General features: G+C 35.9%; 1 protein-coding gene across 2 annotated transcripts in view; it reads left to right on the forward strand.

Moving 5' to 3' along the window:
- LOC105828088 (epidermal growth factor receptor) overlaps window positions 1-26,361 on the forward strand; it is an 89,029-nt gene that overhangs the window by 14,494 nt on the left and 48,174 nt on the right. Inside the window, exon 1 of one of the 2 annotated variants that reach the window (XM_012666292.3) lies at window positions 8,760-12,817. The exons of the other annotated variant lie outside the window; for it this stretch is intronic. The gene's annotated coding sequence lies outside the window, so the exon portion shown is untranslated. Of the gene's footprint in view, window positions 1-8,759; window positions 12,818-26,361 lie in introns of those variants that run through there. 2 annotated transcript variants of the gene reach the window in all.

A 26,361-nucleotide genomic window follows, 5' to 3' on the forward strand; every position in this document is an offset into this window, starting at 1 on the left:
ATTTTTATGGTTAACTTATTATTTTTTAAACAGTGCTAATAATATTATTTTTTACAAAATAAAAGTAAAATTAATAATAAAAAGTCTTTCCACCTCTCGTACCTATGAGATCATCCGAATACCTTACATAGTATTTTACGTAACAGGTAAAAAATTTATGTGCATATGCGTATTATTAGACATGCCTGATTTGATCACCCTGTACATACGACGTGCTTTATCCAGTGGATATACGGCGAGCAACCGGCGATAAGGCGCGGCTAAACCCGCCCAATCAGCTATGTTTCACGGTACTCGCGACATTACCACTTTATATCGCCTATCGTTCTCCATATATATTTGCCCGTTCCACGTGCGTGCACGCCGTCGCCGCTTATATATTCGTGCACACGACATATCCCCGCGGTCGTGTAGGTGCGCACACTTTCGCCTGGGATACGTGCACGGGTGTGTAAAACGTAAACACCGGGGGGACCCGATATCGACACGGCATGGCGTGCCCCTGCTTTATGGTATCGCTGATTCCGTTTCGAGAGGTCGATCTTTACGAGTCGCCTCGTCAGGAATTTTATCCTCGTCGCGCCGCGCGCCGTGGTGTCCCGCGAGGATTATTGCCGGCGAACGAGATCGTATTGTTACGTGACGGATCTCCCCGCGAAGATAGTTGCCAGCATACGAGAAAATAATGCGAACTATAAATTGAACGCTGTAGACGGTGAAGTCCGATTGAGTTTGGCATGCGCACCAAATTACTTGAATGAACATAGTTTTCACAGGCAGTATAATTCCATATTAATTCCAAATTATAAGCATTGACATATTATTCCTTCCAAAATTTAAGAAAATTTCTTATTTACATTATATCATATTTTATTACTTTATATCAATAAAGTATCATAACGAAACTGGAACTGGTCGATAATGATATATTTCTATTTATGTAATTATGTTTTATTCAATTGTCACAATCCTACAAAGGTAGAGCGAGGTAATCACATTGGGTGCGGCTTACATGCAACAGCTCAAATTATCAAATTAACAACCAGTGAGGCAATAAATAATCGCGCGGCCACATAAAGGGCAGAGCACGGCACTTGAACATTCCTGTTTCACTAAATTCTCCTTGCATTGCGAGGCAATAAATCTTAGTTTGACACGTTGGCTATTATATCGTAAACAATTGTCAATTTCATTAAAGTAACCCCTCTTCATATTCCCTACCCTGCGTTACTGTCTTAACCGCCCTTTTTAGATTAATCGTGAGAGACGTTGGTGGTAACCGGTATGTCGAAATCATGCGCACGGTGAGAATGAGTGCCACATGTGTGCAGGGACAATTGTAAAATAGCAAGTATTGCCTAATCCAACGTGTTCCCGATTGTACGTCGATTGCACGCCTATGCAAAAGCAACAGAACCGAGCCCCGTGTAGGCGAACTCGGCTAGACACCGCTCGGCTAGGCACCTCTCCTGTTGAGTCAGCAATTCCTGACATAATAGCGATCCTCATCGCAGTACGGCGAGTGTCTCCTACCGTGTCCGTCAACTCGAGTAACACCGTTAGGTCGCTGCAACGTGGTAGCGACGACAAGATTCACGTGGCCGTAACACAACATAGAAAACACTCCAACACGGCGTGTGTCAACTAAAACTGGCACAAAGCCAGGTCACGATCGAGTCTGAATTCTAAAGTTCAGACTGTTACCGGGACTGTCCCATGCTACTTTCGAAGTTGCATACTCATTGTTAAGAACTAGTTTTGAACCGATTTAGAATCAAACAAAAGTCAGAATGATCACAATACATTATGTTAAAAAATACTTGTCGTATTTTATCAAAGAATTTAATTTTTTAAACAATTATTGCAGAAAGATAAGTATTATTTCTTAATATTCTGTACATTTTCTTAAAAAAAGAAAGAAATTTGTTAGAATCAGAATAATTGTTGCAAAAAGAAAAAAAGCTTTTATATTTGGATCCTTCATATCCGGAAATACCAGGCGTATTCAACAAATTACTTGTAATGACTAACAGGGCACTAATAGTCGTTGTTATTCGACATGCCGTGCACGGGAACTTTATGGATGTGATCACTGTTCAGCCTGTAGTTATTCACGCATATAGATACAGGTTGTTTCTAAACTTATATAAATTTTACATGATTAAACTTTGGTGTCATTTCATCAAACATTTCATCGGTAATTAAATTTCGTAAATATCGCAAATTTACAGTTCTTATTATGTTCTATTCATATTAATATTATATGTTTGAGATAATATGAACAACATATCATGTCACACATATGTTGACATTATTTGACAGTAACTTCAATTTAAATGAAAATGAATACTTTGTATTATAATTAAATTTTTATTTATAATTTCAGTTTTTATAGTAATATCTATATTATTATATTAAATCGTAAAGCTAATTCATACTATAACATTTTAATCAAAATTTAAAGTAATATATAGTAATCTCAATATTGTGAAAATGTATGACTCGCCAAAGGTATACTTAAAAAATTAAAAGAAAATTACAAAAAAAACTTGCAAAATAAAACAAATAATATACATAATATATTATATATAATATTGATAACGGAAAATCTTCGACCTTTCATCTCCGAAAAAGTACAAATAACATTGCACCTTCTGGGACATTTTAATTGTTACCAATCAAACATGGAATTTTTCGATCTCGTACGATAGGACGGCAAAGAACGCCTTCGTGTTTCATCTAATGCAGTAAGCCACTCGAACACGCGAGTTACTGCTGATTAGAAATGCATTCGCTCGACTGGTTCCTCGATGGTTCGCCGACATGCACAATACCAAGCGCAACAACGATCGTAAATGCCGGAGCCAAGTTGGCGGACCATCCGCGGCATTCGTGCAATTCGCGGCGTGGGAATGCAATCGAGAATTAGAAATGCCGATGTACCGCGACGATGCTTGTTGCGGTCCAATAATTTACACCAGTGATTCTTCCAAATGTAAAGTTCAGCTGAACGATACATGGCATTTAGTCAATTGGTTCAGCGAATCATCTCTTAAGACTGTAACTGAGAACAGTGCGCGATTTACAACAAAATTACGTGTTACGTACTAAAAGTAAGATTGTAAAAACATTTAATTTAAAATAATACGATCAAAGCCAACTATGATAAATATTGTAAACATAAATATGAAAGAGGCAGTATTGATCTTGGTGTTTAATAGTAAATCTTTAATGGATGCCGATATTCTCTCATCTTTAACTCTTTTGCCTTTAGAGGGCGTATAAAGTTTTCGGTTGCAAACAATTTTTTTTTATCATATTTTTATTTACCTGAGTTTACATGCATATTATTAATTGTAATAAATTATGCGAGTTAACTGAGAATTTTTCATGGAAACAAAGTTTTGGGAAACATATTTCTTGACGTTTGGATCGAATTTTAAACGTTCTGTATTCTGAGATCAATGCGCAAAGATAATCTACGAGGTTCGACTTCTTGGTATCTTAACACCTCCGATGCCTGAAAAGAACCCCGCGGTGCCTTAAAAGAGAAAGAGGCAGGGAAGAAGGGCCTTGTGCAGCGTTCCCGCGCGATTTATCCGCGTTCTCCTTCTCGAAATTCTCAGGGATAAAAGGTACGAGAGGTACCAAGATACGTACCGCACGCGCAGACGGGTGAAACGTAATGATGCAGCCAATCTGCGAATGCATACGTGTATGCCGAGTACAAGCGTGCATGCGTGCATGCGTGCACGGCGGAGAACCATACGCACCGCGGGCGCAGATAAGGACAGAAATGGTGGCAATTACCGTAGCGGACTGATGGCACGAGAGAGACGGCCATATTCATCATCCGAGGTCATTTGAATACCGCGGTGCCGAGAGGAGAACGAGACGAGACGATAAGAGTGGACGGACGGGAGAAAGGAGACGAAGAGGGAGAGAAGATCGTAGGATTCGACGAGTAGGAAGACACGAGAAAGAGTGATGTGGAAGGAGAGGGAAGGTTCCTTCATCCAGCATGAAACTAATGTTGAAGGAAAAGAGGGAGACGATACATCGGTCCAGCGGGGGCGAAAGAGGGAGATAGGAGGGGAGAAACCGGTTACAGAAGAAGTAAACACGCGAAGGTGATGTTACCCTCCGTTCCTCTCTTCGTCACTACAAAGTGCCGAGAGTCTTCGAGGATCTGGAGTGTGACGTTCCTGAAAAGTCAGCTGCTACGGCGGGGAAGAACATGGCGGACGCGACACGGCACGCGCGATCTAAGCTCCTTTTGGATGAATACACGTCGCACAGGGTTGTTCACCTGTCCCAATAGTCAACGTATTGAACCGAATCTTCAAGAAAAAGGACGGCATTAGAGGCAGTTTCAAATTAATAATAGATTAATATTTAGTAATTTTTATTATAATTCATGAATATTTTTTTATGAATACCTATTGAAGACTCAATCATTATGCTTGACTCATGACTGCATAACCTTTGTTTCTTGCTTCGAATAATTTTTTAAAAATAGTTACTACTAGACAGTTATTTCTGTCCAAAATTTGAGAAGTAAAAACTATTTATTCAAGATATAACGCTCTGCTTGCAGTTATTTTGCACAAAAGATACGCAAAATATAAACATATTACTAAGCAAAAACAACAGAACAATAAATGGACAATTTAATTAATTAATAAACTCTCTAAATTACAATTACTGAATAATCATTGAAATTAGTGAAAATACACTATATTTATAACTTGTCAATCAGTGAAATAAATACACTGATCTTTCAATGATTACAGACTAATGAAGTGAAAATCACTAAAAGACAGTGAATACTTATTAATTATCACATCTAGAAGTATACCAGATCAATGATAATACACTAATTGCAATTTAGAGAGAAACAAACCTGTCTTTTACTAAACAATAATTGGGCAAGTGTCTACGTGTTTATAAAAAAAACTGTTTTAACCATTGAATAAAACTCTATCAAGTTCTTCTCATTTGCTATTGAATTATTGTTACAACTAATGAGAATACCTATAATAATAATACTAGACAGTAATAGAATTTAGGAAAACTGTATACATTTTTATTAAGAGTTTTAAATAAATTAAGCATAAAATTTGACGCTTATTTAAATAGGTTTTCTTAAAAAGAAATAACGAAAATAACTGTAGACCAAATTTATTGCTCAGCCGTCTTTTAAAAAATTAGAAATTTGGGATTTATAATTTTGAAATGTTTTAATCTATCGTAAATTTCCTTCAATTTTAGTATATTCCATGTTTGCAAGTAATAATTGATTTCTGAAAAAGATCCACCACAAAATCACAATTCCTTCGATAGCTAATTGCACACGTCGAAACAGAAGTTAAGATTTCTCGATTGAGCGGGGTAAATCTGCTGACATATTGATGATCACATCGCAATTCTTTCTCAAGTAATATAAAAAAAAAATTTGAAGTTCGGTTTATTCTTTCGTTGTAATCGTCGATTGAGAGTACCTTCCTTGCTGATTTTAAAACCGCGCGGGTTTCGGGGCAAAAAGCCGTTCTTCATAATGCTGTGTCCGAACATGTGTCAAGAAATTGGCCCGATGTTGCAAAAAACATTGATAATGGTGAGGAAGCGGTTCCGTAAATTGTTTTTATGAGAAAGTTTACGGTAAAAGTAACTATAAATGTTTTTATCTCTCTGAGATACATTGGTGCTGACATCCTTTAATTCCATTTTTAACATTAAAAAGTTACGAGAAGTGATAAAATAAAGATAAATATAGTTTGATGTATTCTACAATTAATAGAATTTAAAAATAATAAAACTATTAATTTTAAAATGTATCACTTCTAATTTTCGTGTAACGTATCCAGCAAAATAAATTCGAAATTATTTAAGGGGAATATACGACATTGTCAAATGAGTTATTCAAGTTCCAAAAAATGTTAATTACACGCAGTTATATTGTCGACGTTTTTTGTGGTAATTTTTTCGAATGAAAAATATGCGTTTTATAACAATTCAGCATATAAAGTAGTCACATTCTTAATCGTGCTACCGATATGCACACTGATGAACGTGTTTAATATCAATTTAAGCATTCATCGATCCATGGTCGATTTATTAGGTGCGATCGCGATACGGAAATGCCGCTCGATCTCTATAAACAGAGTCTCTCCCATAACACAAATATGGGTTATGATGAAACCGCAGTAATATTTATTAGGGGTTCTATCCAACTCGAGCTAATGGTTACAAGGGGACATCCTACTTGATGCCTTTGTAAGGGATTCTTCTAGATGTCTTCGTCCTTGTAGCGGCATGCTTTGTAAAAAGAGGCGCCGGTATTTACCGTTTCGTTTCCTTTCCGCAAATATTGATCATTCATAGGATGTATGGAAAGTAATGGAAAGGACGACCAGAAAGATCCCATTAAACTTTATGCTATCAACCATTTTGCCGATTATTTATTAAAGGACATAAACTACATTTCTCTTTATTTTATCACTTCTCGTTTGTTGTTTGCTCGCAAGAAAATCGTTTTGTGGATTTTTATAATCATTATTTTTTGTAGGCGTATTTGGAAGCTGGAAAAATTAAATAATAATAATTTACATTACAATAAAATTTTAATGTATATTAATATTATTTAGAAGGTTTTGGCTGTCACGTAGAAAATTTGTAAGTTCTGCTTCTGCCAATTAGATTAAGAGCAATACATATACATATCCCAGTATTTGCTAATCATTTATCTATCTCAGCTAATTTTCTCGCACATACAATTTTCGTTAAAGTTGCAAGATTATTTTTTGTGTGTGAGTGATGTTAAATCACAGTAAAATATATTTTTTTATTTTGGAGCAGAATTAGGGAACTCTGTGCCTTTACAGTAATTACATTCGTTTATTAATATTTAATCTTAATACAATGAGACATTGTTCCATAAATTCCTTTTTGTCTGACCTAAAAAAGCGATATACTTAGTACGAGTCTAGATTCTAACGTAAAGCGGGGAAATTTTTTTTGAGTCTCAAGATAGCCGCGCCATTGCTGTCTGAACCGGTATTCTCTTCTGGGCAGTATTTTAGTCGCTCTATGCCCATGGTGTACCCAGAGCCTAACTCCCATGGGGGGAGTTACCTGCATCAACGACGAGAGAGCCGCGGTGCGAGATGCCTCGAGGGCACTTTTGCCACTCTTCGTGTTCTCGTGCCACGCTCTCGTGGTTCAACAATGGATCAGCATGAGAGATACCGCAGACTTGGTCCATAAGGACGTGGATATAAGCTCTATCTGCCGTTTCTCTTGAAACAAAGCATCCAATCGATGCACTCTTCAATCCGTCTCATCGTACCTAAAAACATCAGATCTTGCAAGTTATTTATTAATATTATAGAATAAACTAATAATTAATTGTATTTAATGATATAATTTATGTAGAGTTTATTAGTGTTACGTAAACTCGGAAAAGAGATTAGAAAATGTTTAATGTATTTATCGTAATGTAAAATGTAATTATCAGGTGTAGCTAATTCTTAAATTTTGACTTGTTATTTTAAATTGATATCAAACTACATAAATCTAAGGATTTAATAATCAAGTAACTTTTTTGGATTGATTACTATTCTTAAAAAATCCTATAGAGAAATAATTGTGTTGCTTTTATGATTCGTACGCGATGGCGCGAAATTCCTCGCGGTTGTAATAGGAATGCGGAGAATCCAGACGTTCCTTTGCAGAGTTTTACAGAATAGAACAGGCTCCACAGATTGCCCATAAATCGAAACACAAGATTATTTTCCTGACAGATGATAAAAATATTCTTTTTCGCGGCAAATACTATTATCAGGAACAAATTCTTTGTTCAGAGTAAAATCTGCACTTAAGAGAAACAACGATCATTATATGTATCTTATTGAGTTAACCAAGGAGTTAACGCTTGCGCCATCGCTGTCTTTTATTATTAGAATTAATAAAAATAATTTTAACAAAATTGACCATTTCTTTATATTTGGAGATAAAAACTTTGTCTTGTCTTTTATAAATATTACAAAACCAAAAATACTAAAATTGCTTGTATATTTTTATGATATTCTTTCTTACAAATTATAATTTATGTGATAATCTTTTTTGTACTGTTTCTTCCACATTACATCACGCACAACCTTTGTGGCGTATGGAGAAGCACGTATGTTTAATCAGCCAAGTAAAGTTTCAACAGAAATCCCGCGATGTTGTTAAACAGCGGGTAAAGTAATTCCTCGAAAGAGTTCCGTAAAAAAACTAAAAAAGTGCATGAAAGCGAGAAATCCTCAGGTATAAAAGAATGGACGCATGATCGCGAAGTAGGGAACAAGACAAAATGGGCGATGGTAAAGATGTGTGAAAGAGCAAGTAGCTAAGTTAAATTAAGTTCACGCAAGCTTGTAACTACCTGTTAATTTTTTGCAAGAACGTACATATGATTGCCCTTGCTACATTTTACTATAAATTTGTAATAAATCTTTATAGAAAAATCACATCAAAGGTATCAAGCATGGAATATTAAATTTGTTATGTGTTTATTATTTGATAGTTATTAAACATTATATGCACATAAATTTCGAAAATCGAATAAAAATAATAATTAACGTTAACTCAATAAGATATATATAATGATTTTTTTGAGTTTAAAAGTAAAACTTTCATAGAGAAGTAAAATTAAAATTCTTATAATAAATATTTGATTACATTTTTCCAATGTTGTATTTAATGTATTTTATACATTGAATAACATTGATATGAACGAAAATTTGAAATTATATTTTAATATTTAATTTTTGTTTTTTAAAATAGTTTTTTATGATGAAAAAGAACACTAACAATAAGTACTAAAGATGACAATAGCAAAAGAGATGCAATTTTTATATTAGAACTGCCTAGAATTTTAGAATCATGTTTGTCCCTCTGGAATAATATTTCATCAATCCCCACAGCAGGGAACTAATCCTAACGATACTTTAACTTTTGATGCATCTTTGCAGGAAAAATTCGTGTTTCAGGTATCACAAATTGTAACTATTGTTCCACATACTATACACATTAACATAGACTAGTCTGTACGTCTGCGAACATAGTTTTTGTGCCTGTCGGTGCTAAACAATATCGCGCGGATAGCCAAACCACTTGAGGGAACAATAGACGGGAGTGGTGTCCCGCAGACATACGGCGCCGAGGGTGAATCGAAATGACTGCTCTAAAGGACCGCCCCATGTTACAAAGCTATCGAAAGGGCATGGTCAGGCACCTGCTGAATGCCAGCAACCCTTGTGAACAAACTGATATCTATAAGGAGATGTATCCCTGTCATGGTCAGATTGCGCAGGTCAAGTTCACTCAAATTGAAATGATTGTGAAGCTCATCATTTATCTTATATAAAAAACATATTAAAAGCAACAAAAATAGAATGTAAGGTACTAGGGATTGCGTTAGGGATTATTAATTGAAATTATTTGACTACTTTGATTAAAAGCATATATTTTTATATTAGTTTTGTTTATTTTCTTTTCAGTATGCAATATATGTCTGTATAGTATATTATAGTAATATTTGTAACAATAGAACACATCTGTCGTTAATAATTATTAATGAAATAAAATATAAGTAGATTTGAATCTGCTTGCGTACTTTCGAACTTTCTATGATTCAAAAAATAAGCTGTCAAATCTGAACGAAATGAGTTCTTTATGAGTACCTAAAAAAATTGTAACTTTTAAACAGACTCGAATTTAGAACAATAGTACATTATATAACAAAGGTGTAAAATCGGTCTTATATAATAGATCGTAAATACAATATATGAAATATTATTTTTTATTACTATTTAAATATTATTTGAATTTTAGAAAAAACTTGACTATTGAATTTGACTCGTTCTCTTTTAAGTACCTATTAAATTTGATCCCATTACTATTTAAAATGTGTCAATAGAATATTAATTACAAAAATTTTACATAGCAAGATATAACTTATAAATACAATTTTTTACCTTTTCATCTAGTAATCGATAAGGTAATATCTATGGGAGTTATGAATTCTGCTTTAAATTACATTAAATGCAACCTAAAGCGTGATTTGAACCGTCTAAATATGCAGTTTGAAAATAATTGTCAGTATTTCTTTAGCTATTCATAATATGAATCAATAAATCGATAAATACGTTGCACGTTTGCTCTTTTATGGAATATCCTTCAATAAGAACTTTACTTACGATATAAAGCGTGCACATCGTGAAAAGGGCAAACGGTCGTTGTACTCTTCATGTTGCTGCAATTTTTGAGATGCAACGACGAGAGTTTCTTCCTCGAAGCAACTCTGCAGGAATAGATTCTTCTTGGAAATCGAACACGATGTATTTTCACGCCTATCTAACATGGCTTTTACGTAACTCGATTACAGATTCTTACCAGTCTTCTTCTTCATGTATTTCGATTAGATATACACTGCAGTATGATATACTATTCGGATCATCATTTTTATCCTAATTATCGTAAAATTATTTCGATATTGTGTAAAATTAGAACAATTTTATACATTGTTGAAATTTGATACATTGTTGAAAAAGATTTAATACATCGTAAATTAGCATTTTTTTATTTTTCAAATATTGAAGAGGGGAAACGTGAATCAGTTTCTTGCATTTTTAAAGGTTAAAAAACGAAAGATAAAAATATACATTATTTTGAATAAGTGCAAATATGTTTTTCTAAAATGTGCGGAAAATTAAACATTCCATTTCACAGTATGCCAACAATTAACTCTACATTATAATCATTTTTTTAAATAATATACATTTTCCATATTTTCAGTTGTATATTAGAAATAAAAATAGTGATCAATTAAACTTATTCTATATTGTTTTACTTTTTAAATTATATAAGAAATATGTGAATTTATAACATGCAATACCAATAAACATGCAACAATTAGAAATGACATATACAAATAAATTATCTTTTGCATAAATATTTTGCAATCTATAATTTTTACAGTAATAATTTTGCCTAATAATTTTTTATAAAAATGAGATTACAAATTCCATAATATTTTTAAAAATGTAAAATGATTAGGGCGCGAAAACATTTTGTCATTTTACTCTCATTTTTTATAAAGGCCTACTCAATTAATTTAATATTACTCGGAACACATTTGAAACCGCTCATCATCATCATCATCATCAAATTAAACACTTCCTTCGCCGAAACAACATCTGCACCCTCGACCTTTCCATCCCCGCGGCATTTTTAGTCTCTCTCTTGTATCCTCTCCGCGAGCAGAACATATGCTTTTTTTGGTCCAAATGCATCACACGCAACCCCTCAGGTGTGTGATCTTCGATGGATCTTATGCACGGTATCGCACGAACGTACGAATGTATCCTACACCTACTACCGCGAGTCAGGAGCTTCAACGTGTGCGTGAGTATATGTGATGTATACCTGAATCTTGTACATAGCTAGAAGAGCAAAGTAGGGGAATTCTGAACGTTCTACGTCCGAAGAGACGGAGGAGGTGTGAGAAGGAGGATGGTGGGAAGCTGGATGGAGGCGAAGGTGTGCGTGGCGGGGAAGTTAAGAGCTGTCTTCTGCTTTGCGGCGTTTTAGAGGGGCGAGAGGATGGTGGGGTGAGGGGACCAAAGAAGCCCGACGGCGGCAAAGGAGAAGGTGCCGGCCCTGCCGTGCCGCTACGTCGATGATGATGACGGTGGTGGTAACAGTGGTGGTGGTGGTAATAGTAGAAGGGAGAAGAAAGGGAGAAGAAAGAGAGAGACGGGAAAGACGAAGCGCAGGAGAGGCGAAGAGAGAGTCCTGCTCAGCGTGGACCTGTGCGTCGTTGCATGGCCGACCTGGAGACTCGCTCTCCGCAAGGTGAGACGTGCGGACCAAAGAGGAGGCCTCGAAGGATCGACAGGAATTCTCGTGAAAGCTGATTCTTCCTCCTTTCGCATGCAATCGCGCGCGCGTTTGTGTTCTCCTCCGGTCACTTCTGTCATTCTTCTCTATCTCGCGTTGTCACGTTGACTCCAGCTTCTCTCTTCGTGTACCAAGGAGTGAGTGATCCATACGTTCACCGTGAGGGATCGTCTGACTTTCGACAAAGTGCTCTCGATACAGATCCGCCATAGAAGAGTGAGACCTGATCAGTATTTGTTGGTGAAAACATATCGTTCTTGTACACTGAACAGTATTAAACGGGTGTGCTCATGTTCAAATTTGTCGAGTGAGGTATCTTAGAGATAAGAGTAAATCTAACTCTTAAGCAAACTCGTCATTGGACATCTTCGTGGAAGCGACGTCAGGACGTAAAGTGCGGAGTCGACACGTTCAGCTGTGATAACGTGTGCTCCACGTTAGGATGTAGCTTCTCTTATCGAGCATACGAAACCGACCCTTCGTACGATTTCATGTGCGCGTCGTAGATCGCCAAGAGAAGTCTGCTAGCATCGTATCCAGGCGCTTGACATGAATCAGTGAATGATATCAGTTGCCTCGCATTACGAGATCGATCAGAATCGGCATCAGTAGGGTTTATGAATCGGTGTGTATTTTGGAGCGATTTTGTGAAATTGCGTTGCTCTTGGGAAGGTGAACAGTGTGTGTTTCTCGTTAAATCATCGATAAATTCGCATGCCTGGGTGTGCTTAAGTGTGTACACGTCGCTAGCTGAGAAGACTCGTCGCGAAAGTAAACATTGGAATTTCCTTTCGGAGTCTCTGCCAAGACAATTACATTCTCGTTTCGTCTCGGATTTATTTCTGCTCGGCCACATGAATGTTAAACTGAGGTAAGTGAGAGACTTTTACGCTTATGGATTTGCGAACGAATTCGCGCTGTCGATGCGCTGTCATCTGCCATCTTTACGCGCCAAATTGCGACGAACGGAGTGTTTACCTTCGTAATATGCTGCGGCACTGACCACAAACATCAGCTTATATGTGACACTCTTTTACACACGTCTGACATGCTTTGATTGCAAATGATAAGATATTTAAACGTGAAAATTAGTATTTTTGATTATTTTCAGCGCTAAACATAATCACATTATTCTTCTATATTCATTATCATCCCCCTTTAAATTTAATAATGTACAAAAAATATGTTAATAAAATATCATAAGATTATAACAGCCTTTTTTCTGCAAAAATATTCTACGAGACATTCATTACTTTGATTTTTCCCGAATTTATTGGTTCGATCGATGAAAATCTTCCTCGCGTTCTTCCTCGCGTAACTCTAATCGAATAAGTCAAGTTTCTCTTTTCTTTTTAACACATCGACGCGTGCTTTTCCTACATTCTTTACATTCTTTACGTTCTTTTCTTTTGAAGCAAATAACAGTTCTATAAACCAAACATTTTTAGGTATCACACAGATAAGATTTTTCTTAGAATTGATTAGTTAAAGAGCCTTCTAAAAATATCATAACAATAATCTCTCGAGATTGGAACATCCATTTTTATGTAGAATTTCAGGTATCATTTTTTCTTAGTGAGTTACCAAAAGATGTCAGGTAGCAGTAGTTGTTGGATCACATAGACCCTTCGATGATACAAAATCATGAGATTTAAAAAATAAGAAGTGCTATTTTTTCGTCAAAGCTGATCTTGATGCATAATATTTTCATATTAACTGTTAAATATACTTTTCAGTTCTATATTCGGCAGCTTAATTGTAAAACTGAAAAATATATTAAATTATTGCTATAGAAATATTATTAAGCATCGAGATCCATTTCGACAGAAAAATGGTACTTCTTATCTCTTGTATTGTTTACTTATCGATACAATATTTAACTTATTATCGCATCAAGTTTAATGCTTATATTTCACTTGAAAATTATACATTTAAAATTTTATGTACAATTATTTTATTAATACAAATCTATATGTTTATACTTATAAAATTTTTCCACATATTTTACTTGTTTACTTAAAGTCAAACAAATGGATATTATTATTATATGCCAAGTAGTTTAATATAAATATAATAAATATGTAAAGGAGTAAAATCATATATTCCATATATATAATGTATCTGTCACTGTCCAAAGATAAATAATTACAATAAACTCTGTTTTTATATATCTATATAGAGTTATAAGGATTATTTTCACAATAATTCAATCTAAACTTTCGGTTTATATATTGCAACTTTAAACATAAATTCTCAAATTAGATTTTTTTAATTTAGTCAGCATGGTCGAAGTTTTATTCTTTAACAGTACTATATTACAACTGAATAAATCTATCGCACATATATTATTAAAATCAAATTAATCATTAACTAAGCTTGCTGATATTTTCCATGTTGATATGATATTTAATAAAATATGTACCTAGCTATTATTATTCAAATACATTTAATTATAAGTCAACCATATATATTGGAAGCAAAAGATTTATATTATGCAGTCAATTTTTTTTAATGCTTTTCTTTGTGAACCTCAATTAAATAATTAATACAAATATACAACAATACATAAAAAAATTTGTGGCTTAATCAAATTTAATAATAAAATACTAAAAGTCAATTCTGTAAAAAATTGTATAAAAATTTGCACACTTTACAACTGTTTGCAGAAATTAACATTAATTACTTTAAAATGCATTTATAAATGATATTGATATAACTTATAATGGCACTGAATATTTTCTATATGTAAAGATATATATAAACAAATGTTACATTATTAAACTGTTATTTTTATTATATGTATAATAGGAATAATCATTTAGTTGTCATTACACAATTATTATTATTGCATACCTAATTAGAATAGTCATTTTATATTGCATTTTGTATTAAATGAGACTATTGAACTTTATAAAGATAGAAGGCTTACAATTTTTCCGATGATCTCTTCACGCGAGCCTGATTTTCAATAGATGATTACCGAGAAGAATTTCTTCTGAAAGCGACTGCAGTCAGACTTTCAAGCGTATATATGGCCGTTTGTTGATACGCGACTGGGTTCTCTTTCTCTCTCTTTCTATCTCTCTTTCTATCTCTCCGTCACTTTTGAAAATGAAAGTTCACGCGGGGCCTGCGAGCACGAGGAGTATACGAGTCTGGAATTTCTTCCTCTGGGCCCCTGCGGGACCTCCATGGCCTAACGTTCGCAGGATCGTTAGTATCCGCTGGAGAGTTGAACGCTGGGTTAAGAAGCTGCGTTGGCGGCGGACGTCTGTTTGGAAAACATCGGCTGGCGAGCATGTGACATCTGCTAGCGCGCACCATTAGGTGTCTTTCAAGTCTCTTCGCTGCCCTGCTTCTCTATCGCGCGCGAGAGGCTTTTCTTTTTTTCCCCAACACGCTTTCCAGCTGATCGACGTCAAAAGCCGGCTCGTCAGGCTGATTTGTGAGCAACGCATTTTTTACGATCATTTCAATGAATCTTTAAAGAATTATACCTGAATTGAATATGTGAAAGTAAAGTGGAAGAAATATAATAGAGAAGAAAATGCACAAGACAACATATGAAAATATCTTAGCTGTGTCAATATTATATTATTAATTAATTTTATTCAAGTATTTAACATATATTAAATTGTAACTATATAATGATACTTTTTTAATTTTATCTACGTACTCCAAAGTTTATTATATCATTTTCACTTATCTTAAAGTTAGCTTTAGCTAAGCCGTAAGATTAGGAACAACTTAGTTTTATCATAACATAATTCTAATCGAAATTATATTAACATTCCTAATTTATCGATCAATGACGTTGAGTCTCAGTAATGTAATTAAAGGTGCTCTCGTATATCTAATCAACTTCCTTGTTTCGGTCGAGCAAAAGACGATCGCAGTAGCGCATGCAACGTTAACAATGACGTCTTCTAGTTTGCCACATTACAGTAGGGACGTACCATTTTTGGGATGTTGTCTTAGTTATGCGTACATATTTATTATGTTATATATAGTTTAGTCCCGCAGAATCCGCTCAGCATTCCTGCGAAAAATATATTCCAGTTTCTCTAGCAACGTACCTACTTTGAAACAGAAAAGAGCATTAATTCCTATGAAAGGCGCCTGCCTATTTTAGAAGTATTAAAATAATGCTGAATGCCATTAGAATACTATTAATCTCATTAAAACGTACCCAAAATTTCTACGCACGAGATCATTGCGATACGATTTCTTTCCAAGAAAAAGTTATATAGTCGAGATTAACGATAACTTTGGCGCCACCGAAATTAATGCTGAAGACCCGATTGCATCATCGATTACTAGACCGAGTACATAATGAATCTTGAACTTATAATGTGGTCAATATTAGAATTTTAATGTCGCTCAGGTCACTAACTTGGGTTGTTAATTCTCAAAGAGGTAATTTTATAAATATATATTTCTTTTTTTATAAATGCTATTTATGGAATGTTCCAGATTTATTATCAATTATTGAGAAACTAAAAAGAACATGATTGTTTCAATATTTGAAATACTGATCAAACTTTGAATTCAATGATGCAAGTAGATAATAAGCTATTGCTTACATCTTACACATGTTATTTATGATGCTATCTATTGCATAATAATAATAATTATTATTATTAGTATAAACTAATATACAAAGAAATTTTTGTAATTAAATTTATTAACAAAAACAAGATAGTGAAAAAGTATACTTATATAATTGCTATAATTATTTTAAGAGAAAAAAATATGGTGCTTTCTAATCTCAATTAGAGATATTACGATATTATACTTATTGCGCCATATTTTATAACGGCACAAATTCATCGATTGGATACAGGTGCTTAAATAACTTACGTAAGATCTTCGCGCGTTTCTTCTCAATGTTCTTCTATCGTTTCTCATTATCGTCGCAGTTGTAAAATGATAACTGTCGGTAACAATAAATGCCATTCGCGAACTTCTCGAACGAAGACAATTCGCGCCAGCGATAAATAATTTACGCAATGTATGACTCTCGACCGACATCTACTGACCTCTTGCAATTTGTCATTCCGACCGGTTTCGAACAAATGTCAACCCTAGGCATAAAATACTATCGTGCACGCGAACGCTTACCAATCCAGTTTAAATACTGCGACATATCTTGCAATGACACGTGACACACTCTCTGTAATGATTATCGAAGTACCCTCAGGCAATGTGATATAAATCTCATTTTATATGCCGATCAATTTGAGGAGACTCGGTTCACTAGAGATAATTAAAGATAGTTATTATCTCAATATAAATTAATGCAATTTTATTAATAGCACATAATAAAAATTTTAATACAGTAAGTACAGTAATTAAAAAATATAATTTTTTGTATACTGAAAATATGTGAAATAGAATCTCTGAATATCCTTGTGTTATTCTTAGATACATATTACAAAGTAGAGAGCGTGACTTTTGGAGCATCCCTGAATGTCCTTGCAGACGGTCGGCCGTGAATTCTTGAGAAAAATTCTGTGAAGGTCCGCATAGACCTTTATAACTCATCTTAGTTAGAGGGTATTGACGCCAGACCGGTGTTTTTCTATGTCGTCTATCCCACCTGCTCGGATGTATTATAGCTCGAGAAAAGAACCGCATTATAGACTGGGAAAAAATATATATACAGACAGGGTCACACACACACACACACACACACACACATGTCCTTAAATTTAAAATAGAAGTCATTACAATAATTATGATTTTATTATATCATCAGTTGTGACTTTAGCGTTCATTCTTTTTTGCAACAAAATTTTTTTAAATATAAATTATGTGCATTTTTAAACAATATGATTTTTATATATAGTCAGTAATTTATAAACTTAATAATAAAATTGTTTTCTCAAAAACATAGATTTCATAACTTACTTAATAAATATTTTTCTGAGTGTATGTTATGAAATTATATAGAAAGCGTAAATTACTATTCAAGTTACATAAATGAATTAATATGCATCACGATATTTTTATTTGAACAATAAAACAGAGTATTTGATTTAAATTGACGTAATTTTGTATAGAATTTGCATAATACCGCAACTATAATATGCAACATTTAACTAAAAATGTCTATGTAATTTCGTGGCTATAATATTTGACGAAAACTACAGATTTATGTCTGCAGGTGTTGCTAATAACGCATTTAATCGCGGTCCTTTTTCGATATAAATCACTTATAAATGTCGCGCACATACATCTTGCCGGACAAAGCGTTCGCTTCGCGCTCATTTTGCGGAAGGCAACGGTAAGAGCGCGATTGCCGTGCAAAGAAGGCTCGTTTGTGAAAGGCGGCGTTAGCCAATATCGATAATCATCTGCCTATAATAGATGGCTCGTCCTGGCTTGCAGCCTAGAGATCGTGTAAGACGTTGAACTATTCAGCCGCGCGTTACATTGCAGCCTCCAATGAAGAAAGGAGAGAACACAAGAGCGTCATGATTCATAACTGCTTCGCTTGTACGAGGTAAAAATCTTGAGGCGCGATGGCGTTTGATGGTAATTACAATCTTGATGCGCCTCCAGTATGCGCTGCTGTATGGAACGATACCTCATTTCTCTCCGCGCCAAGGACACGGGATGGAAACGCCATTTCAAGCCGCAAATTTAGTCAACATCCACGAAGGAACGTTGCATTGTGCGGTTTACTTGCACGTTCGCTGTAATGGTTGTAATTTTGTTCCGATGATTCTCTTTGACTGTTCAACTATCGATAATATCAAAGATAGAGACAGCGAGCAATAATCGAAATAAAAGATTATACAATAACCCTTTGTCTCTTCATCGCGATATTGCTGAACCATAAAAGCTATCTCGTGTTGTATTTATATTTATTTTTATTTTTATTTCTTTAATCAATAAATACAACAGTTCAAATGCTTTGAGATAAATTTTGAATATAATTTATATGTGTATTATAACATAATTGCATTATGATTTTTTTATAAAAAGATAAAATTAATTGATTGTAAGATTAAAGGACTATAATATCAACGGATATATCGAATTGCAAAATTCTCCCTTTCTCTTTTAAAGATAAAGTATATATAGTACTTATTTAATATTACTAGTGTTATGTTAATAAGTATTTATTGAGACATCATATCGTGACCGCAAATGTGAATTTGTGCTACGGTTAGATGTGTTGTTACATAATACAAATTGAAATCGATAAACATACGTTTCTCTTCCTTGCAATTCTTCGAATCTTTGCCCCGCACGAGATAGCGTGTGTGCACTTTTCGCGTCGCTAAAGATGATTACTGAAATTAAACGCAATTTGCGGCTGCGTAGTGGTACATTTCGTCTATCGTTAGGACAAACAACTGGTGACAAGTCGGAGATTTGCGGCGGTGATCGTTATCAACGTCGTTATAGCGATTATCCGTTATTTTCGACGATGTCGCGGTTCGCGGTTGAACATGATATAACAACCGCGTATATAATCGTCCGTCTACGATAGATCGCCTGCACATCTCGGAAGATGCTGGAAGGTCCAGAGAGTCGAGGGAAAGGCGAGAACTGACGTCACCGCTAGGAATGAGGTTAAACTGATGCTAAAGTCGCTGTGAGGCCGGTCGCTATAGTGCGTTCAACTTAGTGCAGGATACGAGACGAGATCCTGAAAGGATTCTAAGCAAGATCCTCGGGAACGCGAGGTTGAGATTCTCGCGTGAGAGGGACGATCATAGATCCGCGATTGCATCACGAGCATCTCGCGATTGCTTCGCGGCTTCTCGATCTTCTGCCTTTCAAGATTTACGCTCGATCGTCGTTTTATCTCAACATCGCGATTGCAAATTTCGTAAATTATTAACGTTGCCGCTTGAACGATGCTCTTTCTCGTTACAGATACGCATCAGCTATTTAATAGTGATGTGATGATAGAGCGTTAAGAGAATGCGAGATTATAAAAAAAAATGTTAGTTTCCGATTAGCGATTGCCTATATTATTGATACATTCTTTCGTAATTAGAATATAATTATAAATATAATCGAGAAATTAAAAAGAATTATTTTGTACTTTATAGAAAGATTTTTTATTATTTTATAATATTATTTACAATAAAACATAACCATAACATGTTATTTAGGACAAAATTTGAAACACTTTGAATATTTATAAAATATAGCAAATTTGATGAAGTCTTGTACTACCAGTACTACTCAAATAACGTTATCACAAAAATTATACGCATAATACATATGATTTTGGGCGTATTTAATTACCTTTTGTATACCCATAAGGTAATACAGAGCCGGTTGTTCCAACTTCTTGGTAAACTTATCTATCAAGTCCTATTTTTATCTTTCTTTCCAAATAAAGACAGATATTACGTACCTGTTGGGTAAAGCTTCTTAATGAATTGGAACAATCGGCCTTAAGAGAATTTTACGCAAAGATACAGTAGACATAAACTATTTGCAGTAGATTTCTTGAGATACAAAGAGAGAAAGAAAAATAAGGAGAAGTTTCCTCTCGTAACAGTATTCTTCAACATTTCTCTCCTGCTCGCCTTGGGCGAGCATCTTTTCATCTTACGAGTTCATGGGTAACATGTGTTATGATTGACGAGGATATAAGAAATTCATGACGAGCACAATAAAGCTCTCTAGACATACATATAAATGAATAGATCTTATCTTAAATCAAAAATATACAGTTTTCAAGACAATGTTTATTCGATGGCAATGTTTGATGGGTGCATACACTATAAATTTGCTGAATATCCAGAAGCCTACTATACAAACATATACAAAGTGATAAGTAACTATGAGAGACTTAAGTCGAGTTTCTTATCGTATTCTTCCAGACGCGTATTCTGTCTTGTCACTTGTGTAATACTTTTCTGGACAAAATTTCTTTTATTGCAAAATTGTATTTCCTACAGATTTTTTAAACTTTCATGATCAGTTAAAGTGTATGTTTTAACACTTATTACTTATTTTTCTTAACATTTTTAGTGTATTATATTTAAGTAATAATATTAAATGTAATAATATATTTAATAGAACGTATTTAAAAGTATAAAACCTTTTGTATTTGGCTCTTCAGCTATTTTCTATCGCCCAAAATCTAACTTAAATTCTGTCGAATCAATCTGCTCTGTCAAGCACAGGCAATTGTTATTTTCTCCGATCGAGCAATCGATAAAATTTATCACTGACTCCATTCGCCATTGAAAACTGGAGCTACTCTTTCGCCTCTCATAGCCGCCGTCGTTACCGGTGCTATCTCGATGTGGCATCCGCAGGCCCCTTTGTCTTAGCCAGGGCACGACTTCGGTCGTATAATATGCTGGGGGCCCCCGAAGAAGACCCGGGTCGGTAGGTACCTATCTACCAATACGAGTTAGCATCATGTACTCCAGTACGTACCAACACTGGTTTCTCAGCCGGAGCTTCTCTCTATCTGCGAGAGATCTCCGGTCGTATGGACGAGCTCGTGCTGACCTCGGGGGCTAAAGATTACGGGGGCTCGCCACGGCTAGAATTCAACCGCCGCTGAGACGTGCACACATATTCCACTCCGCGTATTCCACCTTGAGCAGATTGTGGCATACACGTAGCTGGGATACGTGTACCCGAGGGCAACCGACTGCGAAGGAATCTCATGACCGCGTACTTTTCTACGGGTGCACCTTTTTCCACGAACCCGGAGAATGACGGGACAAAGAAACGCGTCATCGGCGCTTCGTTGGCTGTTTCTACGGTGTTTGCAATATTTTCTTGCTTTTACGTTTAATGATTGATTGGTGATACATAAGGAACGATTGGCTTTGCCGAGTATCTGTATCGGTTTGACATGCGAATGTCATATTGCGTGTAACAAAATGAAAAACTTTACATGTTGCTGTGCGTGTGCAATTTTGTTTATTTTTTGATAAATATTTAAGCATCTCTGAGGATCCGAAAAACTAATAGAGTTACTAAATATTAAAAAATTTAAAAGCTAAAATAAAAATCCAACGATTATATAATATTTTATAAATATTTTTTAACTATATGTTATATAAAATCGACTACCTGAAAAAAAAATTTATCATAAAAACATATATTTTACTTGTTGACTCGGTAAAATCTATTATTACATTTTAAATTGCTTGCACAAGATTACATGAAATGAGGAGAAAGTGTGTTGAAAGTCATGATACTGACAAAAGAAATGACGTACAGAAATTTAACAGACGTTTCCCTCCGATCAAGGAAATCTGCATTCTGAATGAGCGTTTCGGTTCCCCCACAAGTTTGGTGTCCTGCAGCCTTGCAATAGCCTTGCAACGCGTTCATCACGATACCACCACGTCTTAAGGATACATAAACACGCGATTTCGTGACGTTCGCCCATGGCCAATCATCTTTCTGCTGAGGGATTGATTTCTTTCTCGTGCACCTGTCGAAGCTAAGATTCTCCGCTCTTTTTCTGCGATCGTGCGCCGCACATATCGTACGCATATTACGTGGGCCGCGCGAAATGAAAGGCGAACCGGCCGGCGGGTAGGTAGATATCCACCTAGAATTACCCAGGCATTGGTCCACAATTACGTCGATTATATATCGGATGGTTTTTACGACTGCATCGCAAGCTTCAGGCCTACCTGCCGGATTCCGTTTCGTTCATATGTACGAATAAGGCAAGAGTGAAGGAAAAGAACTTTTTATCAATAAGAAAAAAAGGCGAAACAACAACGTTAATGCCCGACGTTGTCACTTTCGCTAAACGCAATACGTGCAAATGACTGGTTATCGATCAATGATCTCAGGCGACATTAATGGCGACGTTCAGGCCATTTATTGCAATCATCGATGGCAGGGAATACATTAGCGAGGATATTACTTAACGTTATAGTTTGCGTCATTATTCAACTGGCTCGTGGACAATAATTACCCGGTTTTAATAATTACGACGATGGCTTCATCTCAAAGGACTAAGCGCACGAGTGAACGTAGAGCTAAACGCTGAAAGACGTCGCTTATAAATCCGTGTCGCATAAAAAAAGGGAGCATAAGTTCAACGGAGGAGACTCGTCTGGTTCCATTCTGTTTTGTCGCTAATGACATTCCCTCGGTCTTATCCGTGCCATTTCGCGTTACAGATTTGACACATGGGTGTCCCATTAACGCAAATACGTTTCTGCAAAACCAGTTCGCATCTGGACGCTGAAAAGCCGGACGATTGATCAGCGTAACACCGCAAAACGGTCGCTTACATCAGCACGCGCTCCCAGACCGAGAGTGAACTCCTTTAAGACGTATACAGACTAGGCTATAGATGGCCAATCAGGGCACGCGTGCTGTTCAATAGCCGGCAAAAATCCTTATAGTGGCACGTGGACATTAACACACATACATACACATGTAATTTTTAAGTATATCTTGAGAACCATTTTATTTAAAAAAATTACCTTTATAAGAGGAGACACATAAAGTTTGCAACGATTCATATATGATAAGAGAAGGTAGCTTATCACTAAAGCAAGTTAATTGATTGAGGATGAGAGAGGAAGACAAAGATGATAGAGTTATATCAATTAACTAATAGACAATTAATTGACAATAAACAAATTGTACACGAAGTTAAGTCGCCTCACAAATGATATTAAATAATGAACATTACCATTATTTTCCTTAAAGGATCGACATATTTCTGAATTGTTTCTATTAGCGGTCATGTTACCAAATAAATTTTATTTGTTTATCAGACATCTTTCTTTTCTCAATAAAAAGAGTCCAAAACGTTTAAAAAATGATTGCTAAGTCGTATTTACTTAGTTTATCTTACACAGAGTAGCGGACTTACGTATAGACAGGATAACTGGGCGAGCACGTGTCAGTGTGCGTTTATCATATACGAGACACTCTCTCTCGTACGCATCGTACGAATCATACGCATACATAGTCAAGCAGTTACTCGCTCCAGCACACTCGCTTCGAGTGTGTCGCCGCTGTCTACACGGTGTCCAGATATGGCAGCCGCACCGTCGTCTATCCTACCTTCGCACCGAGAGTCCTTGACGCCCACCCTGTGTATACGGTGTCTCGCGACGTATCCAGCGACGCCTTAACACGAAGATCCCTCGTCCACTGTGTCGGCATCCTGCGCGCGCGAGCGTTCATTGTACGGGGAAGCCCTCGCGGCGCCTTACATAATTGAACGATGCCCGGAGGCTTTTCACCCTCGGCCAGCCTGTCTCCCAGACCGCGCTGGACCTCATTGTCCGGGTTTCGTCTTCCCAACTTGGAGACGTCGGTGGGAGCGAAGGTCGTCAGCTCGCTCACACCGGAAGTAACGGGTGCTCCTGCACTCAGCCGTATCGATCGGCCGCCTGCGATTAGTGGGCATTCAAGTTGGGTATTAGAAGTCTATCGATCATTAGATTGCGTAGTCGATAAGTCTCTTGTAATGCGAACCTTTTATTTTAAATACGAAAATTTGGGTATTATAAATGTTCACTTTAATAAGACGCAAATAAAATGCTTTGTGATTTGAGGGATCTGTATAATTACACGGAAGGACGGCTACAGTTAGATACATCAGCAAATCTGTGTATGATGGCTAAAATTTAGCTGCGTACAATTAAAAGTCAGTTATCACAAGCAGATATTTATTGCTGCAACTAATCTTCTCTTTTGTGAGAGATTTTAAATATAGCTTTGAAGATATTACATAAATATTTATATTATTATTGCAATTTAATTATAAAATTTATATTATTAATTTTTATTAAATAATTTACATCGTTTTTTTCAACAAAATAATTTCTCAATTACGACGAAATTGCTAACGATCTTTCGATTTCTGCAACGTCCCAGAATAATTAGGGCTTGATGAAGATGGCATCGCAGAATCAAGTCGTCTTAATTATTCGAGCTCGATCGTTCCAGCAGGCGCGAAGTTTGATCGATTCCGGGGAAACGCTCGGAATCCATCGGTTTCTCAAAAGCTGGACAACATTCAGTAGCCGCCAGTTTCTTGCCGGTACGCCTATACCATCGACGTGTCCGACCTTTCTCTCTCTTCCTCCTCTTCCTTCCTCTTTTCCGCCACCCCACGTCGCTCGGTATGTTAATGTCATTCTTCCGAAACCCCTTGTCCCTGATTCGAGGTACTAGCCCGGCCAGGTTTTTCGTGTCGGAAAGGATGTCGCGTCTAATTGACGAGTGGCGGACGTATACACTCCGTTGTGAAACGAGTGGCTACGTTGGGCGGCGGTGCCGACATGTGTCCGAGGTGTCCGAAGCAACGTTCTGCTGTGTCTTATTATACGCTGGACACCCCGATATTTCGACGGATCGCGACAAATACTCGATGACGGGCCGCGCGCCAGAAAAAGAACTACTATGCCGCCAATTGAAGAAAAGAATATTGTTTCGAAGATATATGATGCAGGATACTTGTGAAATTTTTCTCACGTCGAGCACCGATCTCGTTGTAAACAATATATTGATTTTTGTAGCTTTAAATGGATTAATTTTGAACTAAATTTTAGTAAACATAATGTAACTTACATTTCACATCACATTTTAAGAATGAAGCAATGCGAATCACAATTTTATAAGTTTTTTTACTTTTATTAATCACAACTTATGATAAAAGCATAATTATCACTAGCAAAATTAATATTCAGCTACAATTTATTTTAGAAGTAGAATCACATGTATCATTAAGTCAATAAATTTGTATATTGTATCTATTTTTTATAGCTAAAGTAGTATATACACTTTTTGAACTAGTGTACATTTCAAGTGAAATAGATATGTGTTTAAAATTCAGCAAAGCTGAAAAGGGTAGTTCTAATGCAATCCATCTAATGCTATACAAACAGAAGGCAAATCTTATATTTTGAAAAAAAAAATATATATATATATGATATATGATGTATATTAGTATATTTCATATCGCACATTTCACCGTAATGTAGCACACGTATGGTCACATCACAGGAACAATTGCGTTTAATTGATTCTGGGAGGAGCACGCCTGCTTAGGTCTCATGAACAAAGAAACTTTGCCATGCGAGCGATGCGTTGCGGGGAGGGAGCTCGTTAATGATTGGAAAAAAGGTGCGTTCAAAAGCGACAGGTATACCTTTCGAGACGCTGTCGAGTCGTGGGCGAATCCTGCCGTTTATGGAGGCACGCTACTCGAAAGATTCTATTCGTGTGTTCTAATAAGCTCTCTCTGGGCGCGAGGGACTCACGACCGTTTAGCGCGTGGGTGAGATCTGAAGTGGGAGAGGAAGAAAGATACAAATGGACAAAGAATAGAATTAAATTTACTTTATATCCGAGAACAGAGATTTCTTCGGCACACTTACGTAGAAAAAATTAAATTGGAGACCACAAATCGGTATAGTTTATCACTTAATTTAATCT

Source organism: Monomorium pharaonis, chromosome 2, assembly GCF_013373865.1.
Source record: "Monomorium pharaonis isolate MP-MQ-018 chromosome 2, ASM1337386v2, whole genome shotgun sequence".
Taxonomy (NCBI): Eukaryota; Metazoa; Arthropoda; class Insecta; order Hymenoptera; family Formicidae; genus Monomorium; species Monomorium pharaonis.